The following is a 6,000-nucleotide window of genomic DNA, read 5'->3' on the forward strand; positions in this document are numbered from 1 at the left end:
TTCCTCCGTGTGATTTACACCTTTCATAATTAGCCCATTGCGTGCTCACATGTCAAACTAATCAACCGAGCGAGGATGCTGCCCTGCCAGCCCTGAGCAGCGCAGCTCCCTCATCTTGACACCAGAGGGAGGAGCTGTGACTTAGGACCACCTGGCCTGTTGCCCACCCTGTGGCCAGAGAGCCCCTCTGCTGGGAGAGCCAGGAGGGTTATCATCCTCCCAGCAGAACCGCAGGGTGCTGAAGTGTCATTGTCATCATCGTAGAGCCAGCCCTGCTGTGATCACTCCCATCTCTACTTGTGTCAGAAATGACATCTCGATCCAGGTGGAACCAGCTTCCCATGAAACTGCAGCGCTAAGCTCTAGAGAAGCTTGCACGTCCCACCTGGCAGCAGAAGCCTCGTATCTGGGGAGGTTTATTGCTCTGAGCAGCCTCTCCCAAAGCAGTGTTGATCATCCTCCAGCATGGCCAGTGGGGCAGATCCCAGAGTGAGGGCCCTCGCAGACACCATGTGCAGAGCCATAGGGCCCAGCCTGGCACATGGATTGGTCAGTGCTGCCGTGTGTGTGTGTGCACATGTGTGTGTGTCTGGTGTTAATTACAGCTGTGTTCTTCCATTTCCCTGGGAATAGCTGGCTTAGCATGCATTTTAGAAACTTCTCAAGCCTACTGAGGCTGTAGAGGTCACAGAGCCCAGCCACCCTCATGACGCAGAGAGATCATCCCTTCTCGTCCTCATCCTTCCTCATGCCACACCTGTGGCGTGAGGGTCACAGTGACAGATGGCCAGCTTAGCTTGGGGGAACAGGACACATCTGTGGGTGTCAGAGATGCTGGAAAGGACTCGGGGGAGGGGGAGAAGCATCTTCGTCGGGACGATCAAAGGGCACGGCTCCATGCTGGTCCTATCTTCTCCTCCGGGACATAGAGAGCAACACTTGGCGGGAGCTGGAGGCTGAACCCCCAGGATCGGGTGGGGCTCAGCCTATCTTCACTTCCCCTCAGGTGGTCAGGGAAGGTTCTCGGAGGAAGCAGGGTTAGGAAACCCTGAGGTGGGACAGGGCTCTCTTTGGTGGGAAAAGTGAGATGGCACAGGGCAGGGTGGAGTGTGTGCCAGATGGGCTTTGAGGGCAAGCATACTGGCAGCAAAATTGCTTGGGTTCAATGCCAGATCGTCTTTCTCCTGTCCTCCTGCCCAAGGGGCCCTGGACTTTTGTCCTGTATCACTAGGGCAGACAAGCTGGCAGGTGTCCCATCCCCAGATTCTGCATGCTTCCCCAGGGCTCTTGCACGGCAAGAGTGGTGACTTGGGGCTGTGTCCCTCCATGCAGTGTCTGGTTTCTTCCAGAGGGAGCCACTGACATTTGCTTCAGAGAAACGGAAAGGGGCTGTGAAAGGAGCAGACCTCAGTAAAATATCCGCCACCTCTGAGCTCACTTGTAGGGGCATTGCTGGGGCAGGACTTGGGGTTCTGCCATTTGGATCTCAGTTTCCACCAGAATTCCCTAGGCTGGTCTTTCCCCTTGACGCTTTCGAGCTTGTGTGTCAGGAGAACGTGGGAGCACTTCAGCTATGACCAATGGAGCTCCTCGTGCTCCAGGTGTTATACTGCACATGCACTGCTGTGAATCCAGCTTCCTGTCTCCCCTCTTCCCAGTTCTTTCCCCAACATTTCCAGAAACTTCTTGTCCAGCTCCAAACCTGGAAGCCCCGCATGAGAAAAAGCCAGAAGCTGTGAACTCCAGGTGGGCCGGAGAGGCCCCCTGCTGCCAGGGCACAGCTGGGCCTGTATGGTCTCAAAGCGGGGTGCTGTATGGGGATGGGGCAGATCTTACTGGCCTGGAGAACTCTGCTGCTCTGTCCTTGTTCTCAGCTTCATCCAGTATGCATTCAGCATGGCCAGCACCACAGGTGGACACATGTGAACCAGCTGACCTGGCAGGACTGAGCTCAGAAATGCTTGGCACCTATGCCCTGGCTGGCTCCCAGGCCTGGGACAGGGTGCAGGGTGTCCTGTCCTGGGATGAGGCAGGCTGCCACCCTAGCTGCTGCCCTCCTGCATTGCACAGGCTCCGCAGACCTCCACATAGACCCATTCGGCCCGTTGTGGACTTGTGTCTACAGGAGTGGAAGGCTCAGGCATTGCCTGGAATTCTGTCTGTACCAAGAGCTCCAGGAATAGTTTATGGGCTGCAACTGACAGTTTGGGGTGGCTAGGGTCTCTAAGCCAAGGACTGTTGGCTGCAGACTGAGGTAAAAATGTTTGAGCCAGGTGTGCAGAAATAATCCTGTCACTGAGAGGCTGAGGCAGGAGGATCACAAGTTCAAGCCAGCCTGGGCAACTTAGTGACTTAGCAAGGCACTGTCTCAAAATAAAATTTTTAAAAAAGGTTAGGGATGTAGCTCAGTGCAAAAACCTCAAGTTTAATACTCAGTACCTCTCCTCCCGCCACACACACACACACACACACACACACACACACACACACACAGAGTCATGAAGCTCCTCCAGCTCTTCAGGGTGGATCTGTCATGGGTGGCGGCTCTGGTCCCCAGCCCCATTTCTGCTGTTGTCATTTGTTGATCCTTTGAAATCAGTGGCTGGGCCTCAAGAACATTCCAGTTGCCCCAGGTCTCATTCTTTTTAAGCAACCTTTTTGTCTAACTGATCGAGGACTCTTCACGAGGGCTTAAAGAACACCTGGCTGGCTCAGAGCAGCCTTTTAAGTAGGCCACGGGGGAGGCACCAGTTCCAAGAAAACCTCATGGCCTGCTGGGGCCCAGTGTGTGAACAGGACCCAGCTGCAGCAGAAATTCCAGTTGGCAGGAGCAGCCACACAATGCCAGGCTTTCCAGGCCAGGTAGATTACAGGAGATCAGGTTTGTTTTGTTCTCCTCGAAGCCTGCAGTCCGGCTTTCTTGACATTGGGTTTGCCACATGAGAAGCAAACAGAATTTGCTCTCCAAAGATCCAAATCCTTGCTGGTAGGGGAGGAATGCTGCTCGGCCGGGCGGGCCTTCCTGGTCTCCGTGGCCTTGCAAGTGAGATCTGCTGCGTGGAGATAGAATAGCTGCGAAGTGCTGCGACATACCAGCCTCTCCCCCAGGGGGAAGATGGGAAACTGAGGCCACATTAGGAGTTGAACATGGAGATGAAACACATAGTCACCTTGAAAGCGTGATAGCCTCCCACCCTGCCTTCACATTTCTGAGCCTATTCTGTAAACTTCATCCTCCTCAAAATAACCCCATGTGACAGACTGGCCTGTCAGTCAGTCAGTGTGGCCTTTGCAGGGTCCAGGCTGTTGAGGACTGGATCTCATCCCAATCAGAGTCAGAGACGGGTAGGAAAGACGAGAGAATGTGCTTTGGGGTGGAGGAATCTAAGGAATTCTAAAGCATTGACCCGTTTGTTTTAAAAACTGTGATAAAATACACATAATATAAAATTGACCCTCGAAGCTACTTTTAAGTACTGGTACCAAACACATTTACACTATGCCGTCATCACCACCATCCATCTCCAGAGCTTTCTCACCCTCCCAAATTTGAACTCTGTCCTTATGGAAGCACTGATTCCCTGTTCTCTTAGGCCCCTCTATCCGACCTTCCTCCTCTGAATGGGGTGACCCGGGTCCAGCTGAATGGAACCATACTCATGGTTTTTGCCCTTTGGTGACAGATTTCACTTTGCACCTTGTTCTCAAGGTTCAGCAGAGTGTGTTGTCGTGGGGGTTAGGGTGTCGTTTCTTTTTAAAACTGCACATTATTGGTTTTGTTTATCCCTTTGCCAGCAATGGACACCGGGGGTCCTTCCAGCTTTGGGCAACTGTGAACAATGCTACTGTGAACATGGGTGTGCAAGTATCTGTTCGGGTCCCTGTTCTTTTGGGCAACTCTTTTTAAAAATCCACACCAGGTATCTTCCCAGAATGCACCCCGCCTTCTGTCCTAATCGCCTCCAGCTTCCTCTGCAGCTACCAGGCCCTTCTCCCCAAAAGCTCCCAGAGCCAGCTCCAGCACCACCTCAAGAGACAAAGCCGCCTGCAGCCACTTCCTTGCCCCTTGGGGTGTGCCTCACTCTGCTCTGTGCCTGCCCACAGCTCCCAGCATCTCCTGTTGGAATGAACATTGTCTTAGCTCAGCGCCACTGGAGGCCGTGGAGTGATTGACTCACTGTGTGAGGCAGTTGAGGGAAAGATTGAAGACCATTCTTGTAAAATTTCTCCTGAGCCATCTCAGCTGTCCTTCAGTATCCCAGGATCAGTCCCAGAACCCCCAAGGATCCCAACATCTGTGGACGCTTGTATAAAATGGTGTAATATTCGCATGAAACCTACACACATCTTCCCATAGGCATTAAATCCTCTCTAGATTACTTACTATCCCCAACACATGGTAAATGCTGAGGAAATAATTGCTATACTGCATTGTTTAGGACATAATGACCAAGAAACCCTCTCTGCATTCAGTTTGTCTTTTTTTGGGACAGGGTCTCACTATGCAGTTCAGGCTGGCCTTGAGCTCACTTTGTAGCCCAGCCTGGTCTCAAACTTGCAAGGATCCTCCTGCCTCAGACCCTGGATGCACTTTTTAAAAAAAATATTTTCAGTTTGTTGTTGGTTGAATACAAAGTTATTGAATGGTGAGCTCTGGGGGCTGACTTCCGGAGCGGTGTGTGCGCTGCACAGGAAGAAATCTTCCACTGCTTGAGCACATGGGTGAGGCTGGGAGATGCGTCTCCAAGCTCCCACTCTGGTGTCTACTTGGGCTGCATGGAACAGGGCTCCTGACACACTTATATTTTTTTTTAATTAATAGCAAAAAAGAATTTATTAGTTGCAAATGTTAAGCCACTAAAAATACAGGGGGCATATGATAATGTAAAGTTGTTTACTATATAAAATCATTTCCAAACTTACACCAGGAGGAAAGTTAAAATCAAGTACGTAGGAGCAAGCGACTGTTCTGTTTTCCATGCTGGCTCCGTTTCCAGAGTAGGACGACTAAAAGGACTGGCGCTTTTTCTTACTGCCCTGCCTGTCTCACGTGTTAATCCCCTGTCCAGCCTCACGGAGGCCCCAGCGCCATCTCTGCAGAGGGCCAGGGCCAGTCCCAGCCCCTCCGCCCCCCTCATGGAGTGACATGGTGCTAGTTCGGTGTTTGCTGCCTCACCCCCCACCGGCATGAGGCCCCCCCCTTGGGGGTCCACAGCTCATTGTTCCCAGGTCAGGGGAAGCTTTTAGAACATTTTGCTGAATGAACAGATATTCTCTGAGGTCATGCTTTGTGTGAAGCCCTTTGCTAGGAGAAGCACAGGATGAATCAGGAAGGAGAGAATGGGTACCCAGTGACTTCTTACTGAGATAATTGCACAGCATGAAAGTCACTCTTAAAAGTGTACAATGCAGTGGCATATGGTACATTCAAGATGTTGCACAACCATCTCCACCATTTAATTCCAGAATGTTTTCATCACCCTAAAGAAAACCATTCGCATGAGCAGTTGCACACTGTTCCTCCCTACCTCGGCCTCTGGCAATCAGAAATCTGTTTTCTGTCTCCGCGGCTTTGCTGATTCTGGGTATTTCATATAAATGGAATCATACAATATGTGATCTCTTGGGTCTGGCTTCTCTCCCTGAGGAGAATGTTTTTGGAGTTTATCTCCACTATGGCATGTATCGGTACTTTGCTCCTCTTTACGGCTAAACAATATTGTTTATCAGCTGATGGATATGCATATTATTTCCCCTTTCTGGCTACTGCGAATATGCTGCTTATAAACACTCGTGTACGACTTGTGTGGAGGTGCATGCTCAGTATTCTTGGATCACAGCCAGGGGTGCGAACCCTGATGTGGGCACTTTGTGTCCTACTTTCCAAAGTGGACCATGTTCTGTTTTATATTTCCATCAGCAATGTATGAGGGTCCCAGTTTCTCCACATCCTCACCAACTCATTATTTTCCATCTTTTTAAATGATAGCATCACTTTCT

At 51.0% G+C, this 6,000-nt stretch overlaps 1 protein-coding gene across 5 annotated transcripts in view; it reads left to right on the plus strand.

The window, feature by feature from the left end:
• Nucleotides 1–6,000, plus strand: part of Tbc1d16 (TBC1 domain family, member 16) — an 84,329-nt gene that overhangs the window by 51,023 nt on the left and 27,306 nt on the right. The window lies entirely within an intron of this gene.

Source organism: Chinchilla lanigera, unplaced genomic scaffold, assembly GCF_000276665.1.
Source record: "Chinchilla lanigera isolate Chin_1 unplaced genomic scaffold, ChiLan1.0 scaffold00105, whole genome shotgun sequence".
NCBI lineage: Eukaryota > Metazoa > Chordata > Mammalia > Rodentia > Chinchillidae > Chinchilla > Chinchilla lanigera.